The sequence below is a fragment of the Olea europaea genome, chromosome 7 (genome assembly GCF_002742605.1).
Source record: "Olea europaea var. sylvestris chromosome 7, O_europaea_v1, whole genome shotgun sequence".
In the NCBI taxonomy this organism is placed as follows: Eukaryota; Viridiplantae; Streptophyta; class Magnoliopsida; order Lamiales; family Oleaceae; genus Olea; species Olea europaea.
The window spans coordinates 10,287,632-10,303,896 of NC_036243.1; the positions used below are offsets into that span (position 1 = coordinate 10,287,632).

At 34.6% G+C, this 16,265-nt stretch overlaps 1 long non-coding RNA gene across 1 annotated transcript; it reads left to right on the top strand.

Moving 5' to 3' along the window:
- Positions 1–15,164: 15,164 nt before the first annotated feature.
- Positions 15,165–16,265, top strand: LOC111396952. The gene is made up of 2 exons (XR_002703096.1): positions 15,165–16,120; positions 16,226–16,265. It is a non-coding gene; the product is annotated as an uncharacterized LOC111396952 (long non-coding RNA).

A 16,265-nucleotide genomic window follows, 5' to 3' on the forward strand; every position in this document is an offset into this window, starting at 1 on the left:
TACTAATTAAGAGGGTGTTAGGAGGCATTTTTATGTAAAAATGCATTTTTGAATAGTATATTGATGGGAATGTGTGGTTAAAAAATAAGAAAATTTTTTTAATTTACGTGTAATATTATTTTAATGAAGAATGTGTGGTTGAAAAGAATAGAGAGAAAAATACATTTTGAAAAAAAGAGTACCAAATGGGGTCTAAATATATTTAGATCACATATTTATACAATTTGGTCACAAATTAACAATTTAATGAATCACTTATTATTTTTTGGTCACAAATCAGAAATTTTATATCACAAATTATTTTACGATCACAATTCAAAAATTTTGTAGATCGCAGTTTATTCATTGGTCACAAATCAAAAAATTAATTGGTCACAGATTAATCTTTAGTCATAACTTATCAAATTATTGGTTACAGATCAAAAATTTTATAGGTCACATATTATTTTTAGGTCACGAATAAAAAAATTTATAGATCACATATCACAAACATTGTAGGTCACAACTTATTAAATAGTCACAAATTATTAATTTTTTAGGTCATGATTAATTTTTTGTTCACAACTTAATCGATTGTGAGTCACAGTCATGATTTTCAGGTCATGTATCCAATTGTGAGTCACAAATGTGAGTCACAGACACGGTCACAGTCACAATTTTCATTGACACCACCGTCGTCGCCACACACCAACACCATAATTGCGAGTCACAGTCCACAACCATCGCAATCGCCCCAAATCATCGCCACCACCGTCACCACCGTCGGCGCCACACACCAACACCACAATTGGGAGTCACAGTCCACAAGCACCGCAATCGCCCCAAATCATTGCTACCACCGTCGTCGCCACACACCAATACCACAGATCTACGATTTGCAGATCGCCACACACCATTACCGCTATCGCACACGCCACCAGACCCATGCACATACACCACACCCACATCGACGTCTCAATGCTGCAGCCAAACGCACACCAAGCCACCGCCTCACACGATTTGACATGTCCACAAATTGTGATCTGCATATCCACCGTCGTGATATAAATATCCACCCTCGCCACAAATCGTACATATCAGCGTATCGCCATCCTCCGTCGCCGTCATCTATTGGATATGCTGAATTTTGTCTCAGATCTACTGCATCTGCCGTCGTCGTGTCTGCGATGACGAAAGAGGTGAGACAGAGAGAATCGGGGGTAGAGAGAGAAGGTAGAAAATGAATAATTTAGTTATGAAATTATTATTTATTAGATTAATTTTTAAATATATTAATTAATTAAAAAATTCTGATTTGTGAAATATTAAACATGACATCTTATTTTTGAAATGGTGATTTTTAATCTATTAGAATTTATAATTTTCACATTACAAAATTCCAAATATTTAAAGATCATAGTGCAAAAATCATATGGAAAAGTTTTTTTATTCAATATCCAATCATTGATTTAATTATTAATAATAAAATATATCAACATATCTCAATTCAATTCCAAACCCATCCCAATAACGTTTTCAAAAACCCTACTCTCTCTCTTCACTTTCCTCTCCCCTGACCCCGTCTACATGTCTCGGTACTGCAGATCTGGCTTTCTCCAACGAGACACACGCTGAAGGTGTGTATGTGCTTGGTGGCGCTGCAACGTTGCGAGGACTCTCTGAACAACTTCAAAGTCTTCAATCTGAAAAGTACTCTTCAATTCACTTGATTCAAACTTGAAGGTCATCGATTCCATAGCTCTATTTGTCTCTTTTATTTGCTTTGCTAAAGTCACAAGTGAAGGCCTATAGTAACACAACTCGATGGCGTTAGTGGATTGTGGTAGTGCTGATGGAGTTGATGGTTCGTAGCAAGTGCAGTGATGCCACTATGACTATAGTTGATGGGATTCAATTCTGGATAGTTCCGTAGTGCTCTCAGTCAATTGGATCTGTTGAGGTGGTGGTGATGTGTAGTTGTGGTTTTAGTGACGGTGGTTTTGGTGATGTGGTGGTTGTAATTGGATCTGGTGGGTTGTAGTTCTAACCGCGGTAGTTTTTGATGGTGATGTGATGGTCTCAACGACTGGATTTGTTGAGTTGGTGGTGATTGGATTTGGTGGGTTGTTGTTCTAGCGATGGTGATTTTAGATGGGAGTTTAGGTACGGTGGTGGTGGGTTTTCTCTTACTTTTTGGGTAATGGTGATTGTGATGTTAGTTGGTGATGGTAAGGTGGTGGTCGTGGTCGTGGAAGTGGCGATGGTGGATGTGGATGGGATGGGTGGCAAGGGCGATGGTGGTGGTGTTAACTATACACAATTTGAAATGGTGGTGGTGGTTTTTCTGTTGAATTGGTGTTTGTTTTGTTGACAATGTTGGTGCGGTGCAGTCGATGGTGTGGTGCAAACGACAATTGTGTGGTGATGATTTGTTATCAAGATGGTGCTGGATCGAGATCGGTGGTGGGGTATTTGGTGTATGTGACCAACTATTTAGAATATGTGACCAATAAATTTAACATTTGTGACCCTATGACTTGTAATTATTTTTTAATCTGTGATTAATGAAAAATTTATGACCTGTAAATTTTTTATCTGTGACCTCGAAATAATCTGTGATTTACAAATTTTTTTGATATGTGATTTCAAAATAATCTGTAACTAATTAATTCGATGATATGTATGGTGGTGGTGGTTTTTCTGTTGAATTGGTGTTTGTTTTGTTGACAATGTTGGTGCGGTGCAGTCGATGGTGTGGTGCAAACGACAATTGTGTGGTGATGATTTGTTATCAAGATGGTGCTGGATCGAGATCGGTGGTGGGGTATTTGGTGTATGTGACCAACTATTTAGAATATGTGACCAATAAATTTAACATTTGTGACCCTATGACTTGTAATTATTTTTTAATCTGTGATTAATGAAAAATTTATGACCTGTAAATTTTTTATCTGTGACCTCGAAATAATCTGTGATTTACAAATTTTTTTGATATGTGATTTCAAAATAATCTGTAACTAACTAATTCGATGATATGTGACCAATAAGTAAATACGTGACCATTAATCGTGTAACTGTGACTTTATTATATTTAATTAATAAATATTTTCAATTAATTATACAGAAACCTGAATTTTGAATTTTTAAACTTTGTACCTGATTTGTGAATTGGTGTAAACAATACACTCGACATATGAATTTTTCCCAATTCACAAATACTGCCTTCAAAAACCATGTTTTAAGTATGGAGACTTCAAAAATCACGTTTTAAGTTTACAAAATATAAAAATCAGGGTTTTTAGTTAATTAATTAAAAATATTTATTAATTAAGTATAACAAGGTCACAATTACACAATTAATAATAACAGATACATAATTATAGGTCACAATTATTTATTAATCACACATTATCAAATTAATTGGTCATATACTCTTTCGATGTCACAAATTAAAAATTTTATAGGTTAAAATTTATTTCGTTGGTCACAGATCAAAAAACTTATAGGTCACGATTTCTCTATCAGTTACATATTTTCAAATTTGTTGTCATATTATTTTTCGATCACAAGTTATCAAATTTTTAGGTCACAATCTACCAAATACTTAGTTAGGGACACCAAATAATTGGTCACAGACCACCACTGCCAATTGCTCACCATCATCGATCGCCACCACCATCGCAACACCTCCAGGCCATTTCACTCAATTTTACTTCTGACAGTTAGCGGCAGTGCCACTTTATCACCACCATCACCGTCTCCAACAAATTTCATTTTCAACTTCAAAATCACACCATCTCACTACCACAACCACTAAAAAATCACGATTTTCAACTACAGAAGCCCCATTGCCACCGTCAGATTACACCACCACCAACAACAAAAATCACAGTATGAGATCCAACAAAACACCACCTTCACCTCAAATTCCACCAAAGAATATCCCCAAATCTATCTTCGTCACCACCACCATCGCCTCAAATCACAACCCTTAAACTAAGTAGTGGCAGAGCTTCTCCACTATGTGGCGACATTGTGCCTAGGTCTTGGGAGTCGATGAATTGGAAAAGCTGCTACTGATGACCGATTGCAACGATGTCGAGGAGTGGATGCATCAAAAAAGTGGGAAGTGGAGGCACGGGAAAAGTGACTATTAAGAGTGGCAGTAGTCACCACCGGTTGCAACGGCGTCGAGCAACGTCGATCTCTGAACACCACCTGTAGCGAGGTGTCGTGAGTTGTCGATATAGGGACATCAACACTGCGCACACAATGTGAGCGATTGTTGGGTATAGCAGTAGTTACTTCCGACTGCAATGGCGTCGAGCAAAGCCGATCTTAGATCGCTACCTGTGGCGATGAGTCGTGAGCGACGAGAAATGAGAGAGAGTCAAAAAGTGAAACAAATTTAGGGCTTGGGATGGGTTAATTATAATATTAATATATATAATTAAAACATGATTTATGATTAATTAAACCTTGTACTTAGGGATGTTAACGAGCCGAGTCGAGCCGACTAGCGAGCCAAAAATTTTGGCTTGGGCTCAACTCGAGCTTTTCGAAGGAGGGCTTTTTTTGGCCCGTTGCTCGGCCAAAAAAATTAAGGTTCGACCCGAGCTTTACCAAGCCGAGTTGATTGGGCCAAGCTCGATTTCTGGATTTTTTTAATACCTCTTGCTGCCTATTTGACAGTTATTCTAGCTGCCAAACAGATTTACTGCTAGTTGGTAGCTTGATATGATATGCTACCAATAGGCAGCAAGTTAACTTATGAAGCTGCCAGTTAAGGCAGCTGCCAAACAGGCAGCAGATTTTTCCTCTCTTTTTTTATTTATTTTTAGTAATACCGGCCAGCCCAATTCGAGCCAACTCTCAAAAATGAGGCTCGGCCCGAGCTTTGGCATGGTGCCTTTGGGCCTCGAGTCGAGCCGACGAGCTCGATTATAATCCCTACTTGTACCTCATTTTTGTAAAACGATCTTCAGAGACCGACCATTTTGTAATTTCCACACGAAAAAATTCGCCTATAACCTAGTAAGAGAAAATAAGCCATTGTTTAGCCCCCATTCTCATTCTCATTCTCTTTCTCTCTCTTATTCTCAATCACACAATCTTCTATTAAATAATTATACACAAATAAAAAAAATCATTATTTTTCAACCACACATTTTTCAAAAAATATTATTTCAACCATTAAAATTTGAAAAGAATGGGGGCCAAACAGAAGCTAAATCTACAAAGAGAAAATTACATCTACCTAAATTTTCAAAATGACCAATTAAAAAATTAAATTCGAAATTTTTTTGTTCAAAAATCATATAATAATTTAAACTTTTTAATATTATAAAATTAAATAAATCTACAAACTCACCGCCCACGAAATCCCTTACCCCACCCAATTTCAAACCCAAAAATATTTGCATCTCTTACGCCTCTTTCTTTTCCTTCATCTTTCTCTCTCTACTCTCTATCGCCTTATGCAATCGCGTTCCAACAACAGACAGCTCCTTTGCACAACCTCTCTCTTCACTCTTTGTATTGTTTAATCGTGCTCCGACAGCGCGGTGCTACTGCTCTGCACAAAGAGGTGATGCGTACAGCGGTTGGTAGCTCCCGACGATGAGCAAGGCTGCTGAGGTATTGTTTTCGTTGGTGATTTTTGGGGTTTGGGATGGTTTTTTCTTTCTCCTATCTGCTAATGGTTTAGAAGTGTTTTTTGTTTGTGATTGTTGGTTGGTGATGGCGACAACGGTGGTGGTAACAACAATGATGGTGCTGGTTTTGGATCTATGGTTTTACATGATCTGATTACTTTTGTGGTTCACGACCAGTTGTTTTACTTTTGATTGTGGATATGCGATTTGCGGTTGGTAGTAGAGGTAGTTTTAGGGATCGGTGGTGCTAGGTGGATTTGGATATGTTGGTGGCAGATTTTGGCACTGTTGGCAGTGGTAAGGTGATGGTTGCAAATGGTTATAGTACAAGCGGTGGTGGCGCCATGGTATTGGTGGTTGTGGAGGCGGTGGTTGAGTGGGATGATGAGTATTTGTGACCAATAAATTGATTGATTGTGACCAATAAATTGATTAATTTGTGACAAATAAATAATATGTGACCTAAAGAATGTAATTGTGGCCTACAATTTATTAAGTTATGATCAAAAAATAACACATGACTAATTAATTTGATAATTTGTGTTCGTTAAATAAGTTGTGACTTATAAAATTTGTGATTTGTGATTGATAAATGAATTGTTACTTATAAAATTTTTGATTTTGTGATCGATAAATAAAACTGTAACTTATAAAAAAAGTTATTTGTCACCGATAAATAATTTGTGACCTAAAAAGTTTTTATTTTTTATCGAGTAATAACTTGTAACCAATTTTTCTTTAATTTGTGAACAAATTGTATAAAATTGTGATCTTACTACATTTATTTAATATAGTATATTTTAGTTAATTATTTCATAAATAGAATTTAATAAAATTTGATTTTTAAAGTTTTAAACCTTGTTTCTTATTTTGAAATGGATCGTAGTTAAACTCTTAAATATGAAATTTTTCCATCTACAAACACTACTTACATTTGTTATTTTATAGGTACTTACTCCAAAATAGATCAAAATTACTAACTTCCTATAATCTTTTTTTTTCCCAGTTATGCTACATGCATAGTTAATTTGATGGAAAGTTTGACAGATGATAAGGTAGCATGCATTTCGGCAAGTGGTCATTTGATGAATTAATGTGGTATTTTTTTATTGACTCGTGCATCAAATAACTAATGAACTTGCTTATACTTTGAACTCTCTTTATATGAAACTCGAATTCTAAATAAATGCAGAAATATTTTGAAGTGAATATGCGTTACGTAATAATGCAATGACGAAGATGAAAATGGATGAAAATTCCAAAAGTTATTTCAAAAAATACACAACTAAATGAAAAAACGTATCTCAAAAAGACATATCTTATTGACATGTCTCTACAACAAAAGGTTGTGATTTTTGAAAAATATCATTTTAACAAACTGTTTTACTAGTGGATTTTAAATTGTTAATAATAGATATCAAATTTATATCATTATATCATTAAAGACTAACAAAATATACACTATAATGTGGTTTAATATTTTGAATATTCTTCAAATATTTCAATTTCATCTAATATTCATGCAATAAATGATTGTGTTTTCATTTTAACCTATTTTGATTTAGGGCGCTTCACCTTTGTGAATCATCCCCGTACTTTAAACATGGTTTTCTACCTTTTCAATTTATTAGAAAACTTATCTATGATTAATAAGGTATAAAGAATGTCACTTGTAGAATAAGCTATCCCCACAATTCCTCGATTAAGAATGTCTAGTAGATGTAAAGTTGCCCCCACAATTTTTGAGTACATTCGAACTAACAACAGAAGCAATCACTATTGCTTGAAAGTTCAATTCTTTCGCTAGGCAACCCTTCTAGTTTAGGTGAATAACGAACATTGTTTTGTTAACCATTTATACATTTCTTGTTTCTACTTTATATATTTGATTTTGGTAAGTCGAAATTCGATCTAATTTTATGCACGTAATATATTGATTATTTGAATATAATTTATGCACATCAATTTTTTCAACAATCTTAAGACGATAATACCACGTATAGATGCTAATGATTTTTCGACATTCATCTCCCAAAATACAAATAACGTGTCTTGCAATAGAAGCATTTCAAATTATGTAGACCAACGAATTTACTTATGTTATAAATTCTCTTTATATGAAACTCGAACTGAAAATAAATGTAGATTTATTTTCAAGTGAATATGCATTATGTGATAATGCAATGATGGAGATGAAAATGAATGAAAATTCCAAACACATGAGGTCTTTATATAATGGTCTAAAAGCTGTGTCTCAAAATGAAAAGGCATGTCTTATTGGAAAAATACATGTCGAAGAGACATGTTTGAAAAATATTATTTTCAAAAAGACACAACTTTTTGTCCAAATAGTTTTAGAATATATATCCATAATATTCTATATAATTTTTCAACAATTCCACGTATTTAAGCAGGTTAAGTTTGATTTTAATTTCTCATTAACCAACTAACGATTTCTACTTAAGCAATCATTTAAAAGTTGGTGAACTACAAAATTTCAACAAGACTCGTCGAGATCTCAATATTTAGCTTCGTTTTAGCTTGTCCAAAGACTCCAGACCTTCATAATTATTGCTTGTTGAAAATATCTCATGTACTGATGTCTGTTGAGAGACAAGACCCAGAATGACTGAATAATTATTCCACAACCTTCGTATTGCGTGGTTTTCGACGAATATATGGATAAAAGTTTCTTGATTGACATATAAGGACACTTTGATGCAATATGGAATGTTGAAGAATTTCGTCAATTGAGATCCAATTCTTTAAAAGACTGTGTACAGAAGGGTCATAGAACCCTTCCAAATAACATACAGCAGGGGGGGATTTTTTTTTTTGCAATATTTTTTATTCAAAATGGGTCCCATCCCATGTGAGAGTTTTGTAAATCTTCTGTGAAGGGTTTTCATGTACATAGTGAATAAATGATTCTTTAATAACCCCAATGCTAGAAAAAGACATCTTTGATCAGGTTGCTTGGATGCCATAAGACCTTGAAAATGAGGAGATGGGCATCTTATGTCCACACCATTTGGTAGAGAATTTTCCTTCGTTGAGCTTGTGCATCTAATGATGATATTTATTGGGATATCCATGATCTGTTTCAAACTAGCTTCAAGTAGGCACAGAGTAATACTTTCAGAATTGTATTTACCATCATCAAAGAATTTATCTACTTGGATAAATGAATGGATAGAGAGAGGGAGTTCCTGTGCTAGCGGTCGTTCCTCACTCCAACAGTCATACCAAAACAAAATTTTCCCTCTCTAATTTTCAAGCAATATAAAGCCACAAAGTGCAACTAGCTTCTCTTGGACCTTTTTGGCAATAGAGAAGGACAATAATCTTGACAGTATTGTGTGTATGTATATATTATGAGAGAGAGAGAGAGAGAGAGAGAGAGAGAGAGAGTTATAATTGTATTGGAATGTATATATATTTTTTAAATTGAAAAAAAAAATTATAATCCAACTTTTGAAAAACAGTAACTTGATTATTGAAAAGTATGATTAAAATGTAAGAATTTGCTTAATTTTCCCTTTTTTCTTCTTAAATTCCTCTTTGAAGCCATGTTAGAATTTCCTTTTTCCTTGTTTGGTTATATGTTTTTCACTTATGCCTAGTGTTGTCGATTTTATATTCCGCAAGTATACAATCGTAAAAAATAATAAAGTGGACCTTTGATTCCAAAGATCGTTTCCACAAGGATTATACTTTAGCACTTAATGTAATTTCTTTCTAATTACCATTCGACAAAGCAAAGAAAAATTTATGTGTTTGGATTCTTAATCTAAATACATAAGAATATGTGGATACACATATTTTGATTTAGGAATTAAATAATGAACAGATATTAGGGTAGAACTATTTCACCTATTAATCACCTTTAAGCCTTAATCAAATGTAATTTTCGGTCAAATTCTTTTATTGTATTCAATTTACCTCTCTCGAGTTCTCATTAAGTCTATTTAACTAATTTAATTCAATATCTCTATGCAAATCAACCTTATTTAAATGAAATCTTGGTTCTAAGAATTCATTTATGACCGCAATAATCAATATAGATATCTCTACACATTATACTAATTTACCGAATTTTACCATATGGTCCAAATCTCAAACTCACCTCTCGATTCGTAGAGATTCATTAAGGTTCTATTCCAACTCGGAATGAAAAGGACAATATACATGATGGGTAGAAAGATTTGTGATATGATTTTAGTGATCAAGTAATTCAATGCATTAAACTCATAGCAGAATCAACACGCACAAGAATCTTGAATAAAAGATATAAAGGGTTCTAAGTATGTTACTTGTTCGCCCTAACAAGAATTTTAGTTATTCATAATGAAAGTGGGAAAAAATATATCATTATTGAACACATCATCGAATTTTTAATATAGATGCAAAAAAAGAAGTCAATTTTGAACCAAAATCTTCTTCCCCTTCCAATCAGTTTTCAAACGGTGAATTTCTTGATATTTTCCTCCCTTGAATTGCTTCTTTATTCTCTAGTTGTATTCTCCTCTTCTCAAAGTGTGGAATCCCTGTCAAAAGTGTGGAAACTTGTATTTAGAGTTGCTTCCCCGTTGGTGTTAAAAGTAGGGTTTTTATGGATTTCAAAACGGGCTAAAACTTGCTAGATACGCCGTGGTGCCGTGTCATTTTTCATGATGGCGCCACATCTCTGTTTTCCTCTTGGCTTTTGTGGTAACTTGGCACCACGAGTATGGCACCACAGCGCTATACCTCTATTGTGGTAGAGCTTAGGTGCCACTAGCGCTAATCATCCTTTCTACATTGTACTTGTTTCTTTTGCCCTTTTCATTCATCTTTTCTGCTTGATCCATGCCAATAGCTTTGTTTTACAATTTCTTTCCTTGATTTGCAACATCTTACTGCTTCTACAAAACAACACTAAGAAACACATTAAAAATCAAGTTAAAAATGGCATAAACTCGTGAGTAAAACACACTCATCACCCAGAGCTTTTCTTTAAATATAAGATTAAAACTCTCTCCTTTTTTGCTTGTATTTCTATAGGTCTAGTTTTTTGTGCTCTATTTATATTCTTCCATATGATGTCGAACATGATAGCAATAAAAGGAATAATTTGTTGGATTCTTAAATATTACATTCTGACAGAAACTATTATATTTTCACATTAAAAATCAAGTTAAAAATGGCATAAACTCGTGAGTAAAACACACTCATCACCCAGAGCTTTTCTTTAAATATAAGATTAAAACTCTCTCCTTTTTTGCTTGTATTTCTATAGGTCTAGTTTTTTGTGCTCTATTTATATTCTTCCATATGATGTCGAACATGATAGCAATAAAAGGAATAATTTGTTGGATTCTTAAATATTACATTCTGACAGAAACTATTATCTTTTCCCAATATAATCCACTTAGAAAGATTATCATCAAATTAATTTTTACACATACAGGGAATTGCTGGGATGTGTTCTATTTAGGATGGCTTCCTTTTTTCAAATGTTACATAAAAATTTGGTAAACAATGTAAAATCATACTAGCATGTTTCTAATCGAGTTCCAAGTTGTAGAACTTACTTGAATTCCCAAGAAGTGAGAGGTTGGATTATTTACTAATGAAGCATAAAGTAAACTAAATAAGAAAGAAAATCACTGCTAGCAGAAGAAGAACAGAAATGGTAGAAAAAGATGAAAGAGGAGAAAATAATTAAGAAACAGGAAAAAATAGAAGAAGGAAAGGAAAGAGAAAACACCAAAGAGAAGAACACGTGTGGGCTATAAAGTCCGTAATTTTCCATCATTGTTATACTTCTCCTTACAATACACATCAACTTATACAAAATATCATCCAAGAAGTATGGACTTAGGTCAGGCCCATAAATACAAACCCAATTAATATAGTCTAAAATAATATAACCCAAAATAATCAAGTAGATGTCGTCACCAACTTGATCAGGGTGAAAGAAAAACTCGACTCCGTCAAGTGGACAAAACGCAAAAAGCTACTATCAATCTGCAGTCAATATTCCAACCATAAGCTAAGTGACTGAACAATGCTCTTTGGACACCCATAAACATATGTGAGTAGAGGTCTAAATTTGGTGTCTCCACCAACTCCCTTAACATGGGTGGAAGATGACTTGGGCAAAGGTAGATCCCACTGGCTCCAATAAAACTCTAATAAATCTGGATCAAGTTGTTGAAATGTCTCTCTGGGAATCCATGTATAGTCAGAATTTGGTCCATCTACCCAACGAACAAGGAAGTGCTGAATCTTTTCATCATAATCAACACAATCTCTTCATCTAAAATTGCATCAATTTTATCTTCATTTGCTATGACAAGTGATGTTGATATAAGAATGGCAACAAATTTAGTTTGACGGTCTATAGATTAAGGTAGAAAAGAATCTTCGAAGGGTATAAAACGACCTTTATAAGCAACTAAATCTTCAACATCGAAAGTAGAATGGTACCCAAAATGTGATAGAAGGTCAATGACATATGTATTTGGACCGACACGCTTTAAAATTTTAAAAAGACCAGTACTACGGCTTGCAATTTGGAGGCGAATCTAGAAGGATGTCGTTTTGGTCTAATTCGAATGATAACATAATCCACAATATTAAATTCAACATGTCGTTTATGCAAATCAGCTAAAAGTTTATATGATGCATTACTTATTTCAAGTTGTTTATTGATCTCAATAAGCAAGTCGTGGAGATGTTGCACAAATGCCTCAATTGACACAGACATACTTCTATGTGGGGACATATGAATAAGGTCTAAAAGCTTCCTAGGTTTATAACCATGAACAACTTTAGAAGGACTTATACCTAAAGACTGATTAATAGAATTGTTATATGCAATTTAGGTTGTAGGAAGGATTAAAGCACAATTCCTAAGATTTTCTTGAACTAGACATATGAATATATTATCAAGATTGCGATTAACAGCTTTAATTTGTCCATTAGTCTGACGGTGATATGCAGTGGAGAATTTCAATTGAGTGCCACCCATGTGCCACAAAGATCTCCAAAGTGGCTAGTAAACCAAACATTCCTATATGAGACAATGGTATTAGGAAAGGCATACAGCTTAACAATCTCATTAAAGTACAATTTGACAACCTTAGACACATCTAAGTTTTGCTGCAAGGAATAAAGTGGGTCATTTTCGAGAAATGATCCACTATAACAAAAATAGAGTCATGTTTCTTTGGAGTACATAGGAGTTCTAACACAAAATCCATACTGACATCTTATCAAGGACAACTAGGGGCAAGAAGTGGTTCTTGAAATTTCAAAAGCTTTACCTTTATTTTCCAACACAAGATAAACATTAGATGATGGAGGCCCTAAAATGGACTTAATGGAGAGGAGGTGGAACACATGAGATGGAAGGATGATTATCAATATGCATTCCATATGGAGTTTTAGTAATCAACTCATAATCTTGGACTAAAGAGTAAGCGTGATCAAGAATGGTAACACCTCGAAGGACAAGCTCACACCTAAGATCATCTTTTAGGCTCTGTCTAAACCTACTCAAAGTCATAGCCTTATCCTCAACGACATGATATCGCATTCGAAATTCATCAAATTGTGTAACATAATCAGCCGTTGGTCAATTTCACTATGTAAAGGCATCCCATTGGTCCAACAAGTTACCCTTATAAGATTGGGGTAAATACTTTTCTGGAAGGCGACACTTCATTTCCTCCCAACTTCCAACAGAAGGTGCATGACGCTTCTCAAGGAGATTATCAACACTTTCCCAAAAGATTTGAATGACGATGGTTAATTTCTGGCAAATTGTACATGTCGATCATCTGGGACTCCATGCCATGCCAAGAAACGATCCATGTCTCTAATCCATGAGTAAAAACTCTAGGATTTAAGTAACCATCGAAAGTAGGAGCATCCAACTTGATGTTTCTAAACAATGCTCTTCATGGTAAGGAGAAGAATGAATATCATGATGCCCATGTCCTCGTTCTCGGTCACGACCCTCATTCCCATTCTTTCAATCACGTCGAAGATGTTGTTGACCATCTTGTCGATGATTATAGCATATTATATTATGGGACGCTTCAAAGTTTTCAATGTTAATCAAATGAGGGGTTTGCTCAAAATTGTCCAACCTGGTAGCTAGGTTTCTGCTCTCTTCACAAGTAGCAGTCATTTCGGTTTGGATAGCTATTAATTGAGTATGTAAATGTTGCTTTGAGCTAATTGTCCAGTGAGTGCATTAATTTGGGATGGGTTCATGGTCAATGTACTAAAACTAGAGGTGATGCATGCAATGTAATACAAGCTAAATGACGTGTGATAGAGAGATCAATGAACAACAAGAGAAAGTAATAAAAAATTACAACTTGAGCATTTAAATGGAAAGTTTAGTAAATTCAAATATGACGAGTTAATACTGATAATATATGTAAAATAACATAGCAAGGGTCAAAATTACTAGTCAAAAATCTAATCACGTAAAATAAGTGGGGGGTAAAAATAGGGTTTAACTAGCTAAGGATTCAATCACATAATTTTAGATAAAATACTTAGAATAATAGTAGTATAGAAAATTAATTGATGTTATTTTAAATTAATAGTAATACTTACCAAAGACAAATAAAAACAATATCTTCCCTTCTTTTCATTGAGAGGCAGTGTCAACCAGTCAAAATAAAAGAGGTACCTGCAAGTAATGTTTCACTTTTTTTTTTCTCTTTTTCTTTTTTCTTTTTCACTATTCTAATAAAATGGACTGAATTTGTATATACGAACTGATGGGTTGTGGCGGGTTGCAAGGTAAGTGGATTGCGTTATATGGTTTTGGTATTATATGGGCCGAATGATAAAGGGCTTGGGTTATGAGCATTGGTATATGTTATATCATGAACAGATTTCATTAAAGTAGAATGCTAAGGAGGCATGTCAGGCATGGATATATAGTGAGGGGTGGTTACTAGTTTATCGATCTTTAGAAGAGCGGTACTCGGTGGTGGCGATTGTAGAGGTATTGATGTATTGATTGTGGAAAAACGAAGGGGTTGTAGCGGCGAGCAAGTAGGTGGAATTTCTGGGTCACTATGACGTCGATCGTAGATGTAGAGTATGTTATTGCTTAGGTCGTCGATTATAAGCAGTCGACGGGTAGTGAATTGGGAAGTGATGTTGGTGGTTGGGGTTGCGATTTTTTTAGCGATAGAATCTAGGACGGAGATCAGAGAAAGTGATGCATCAATTAGCAATTTTGGTAGGTTGCATGGATTTGCAACAATGGTTGCTGGTTGGTGGCACAAAGAAGAAACAGTTGTATTGGTTGGCTGCATCAGATTTGGTTGGAGTTTCAGTAGTAGTTATGGTTATATTGATTATGTATAAAGATTGATTATTTTTGTGGATGAATTCGAAGGAAATCAGATTTAGCTCTGATACCACTTTGATGAAGTATAAAGTAAACTAAATAAGAAAGAAAATCACCTCCAGCAAAAGAAGAACAGAAACAGCAGAAGAAAAACAGAAACAGAAGAACCGAGAAGACGAGGAGGGAGGAGAAAACAGAGAAAGAAAGAGGAAGAACTAGGAGAAGCAAATACCAGAAAAAAATGTGAGGGCAGTAAAGCCTGTTAATTGACTACCATTCTCCATCTTCTTTTCCTCCAATACAAGACACTTATACAAAATATAACCCTAAAAGTTATGGGCTTGGGTTGGGCCCATCAATACAAACCCAAAGTAGTATGGCCCAAAATAATAAAAAGATGTCCTCATCAGTTGTCCTGCATCATTTGGCATGCATTACCTTTGAAAGGACATTTTTTGGTTAAAATCAATGCCCTGCCTTCAGATAAAGGATGCATCAGTTAATTGATGGAGAATAGTGAGCTTATCTGACAAGATGGACTCTGCTACCTGAACTTGGTTTGAAAAGAAATAATTTATTGGCTTGATAAATGTTTTCATGGTTAATTAAACATATTGTTAACAGAAAAATATACCATGCTTTTTTGATGTGAACTAAGTAGGCCTAATGAACTTTGGGGTTTGTAAGAATGCATTAATACATGCTGTTGACTAAGATAGTCTTGACCAGGAAGAGTAGTCATGGAATTCTGCTTAAGTATGACCCAGCCTTATGTTACTGTATGAAAATGCTTGAAAACCTTTTGCTTTTGCTTTTGCTTTTATTTATTAGTTTATCATTAAGAAACAAATGAATTATTATGCATGTGAGATGTTTTTATCGTTAACTACATCCATATCAGAATCTTGAGTCCGAATGCCTACGCCATCACCTGGCAACTTTTGCCGAATCCCTTAGCAAAGCGAGAATCATGATCCACCCTCCTGTAAAGAGATCATTGAAATCAGGGGAATCTCTTTCTGCTTTAGTGGACACTGTGGACAAGGAACACAGGAGACTTCTTGCACGCAAGTCTATAATTGAAAAACGCAAAGAAGAACATGAACGTCAACTTTTTGAGATGGTATATCCTTTTGATATCTGGAACAAATGATGATTTTTGGTTCACTTTTATAATTATTATTTGAAACTACGTGAAGTATTTATATTATTTTCTTGAAATCTCAAGGAACGAGAGGAGGAGGCGAAGAGGCTAAAACTGCAGAAAA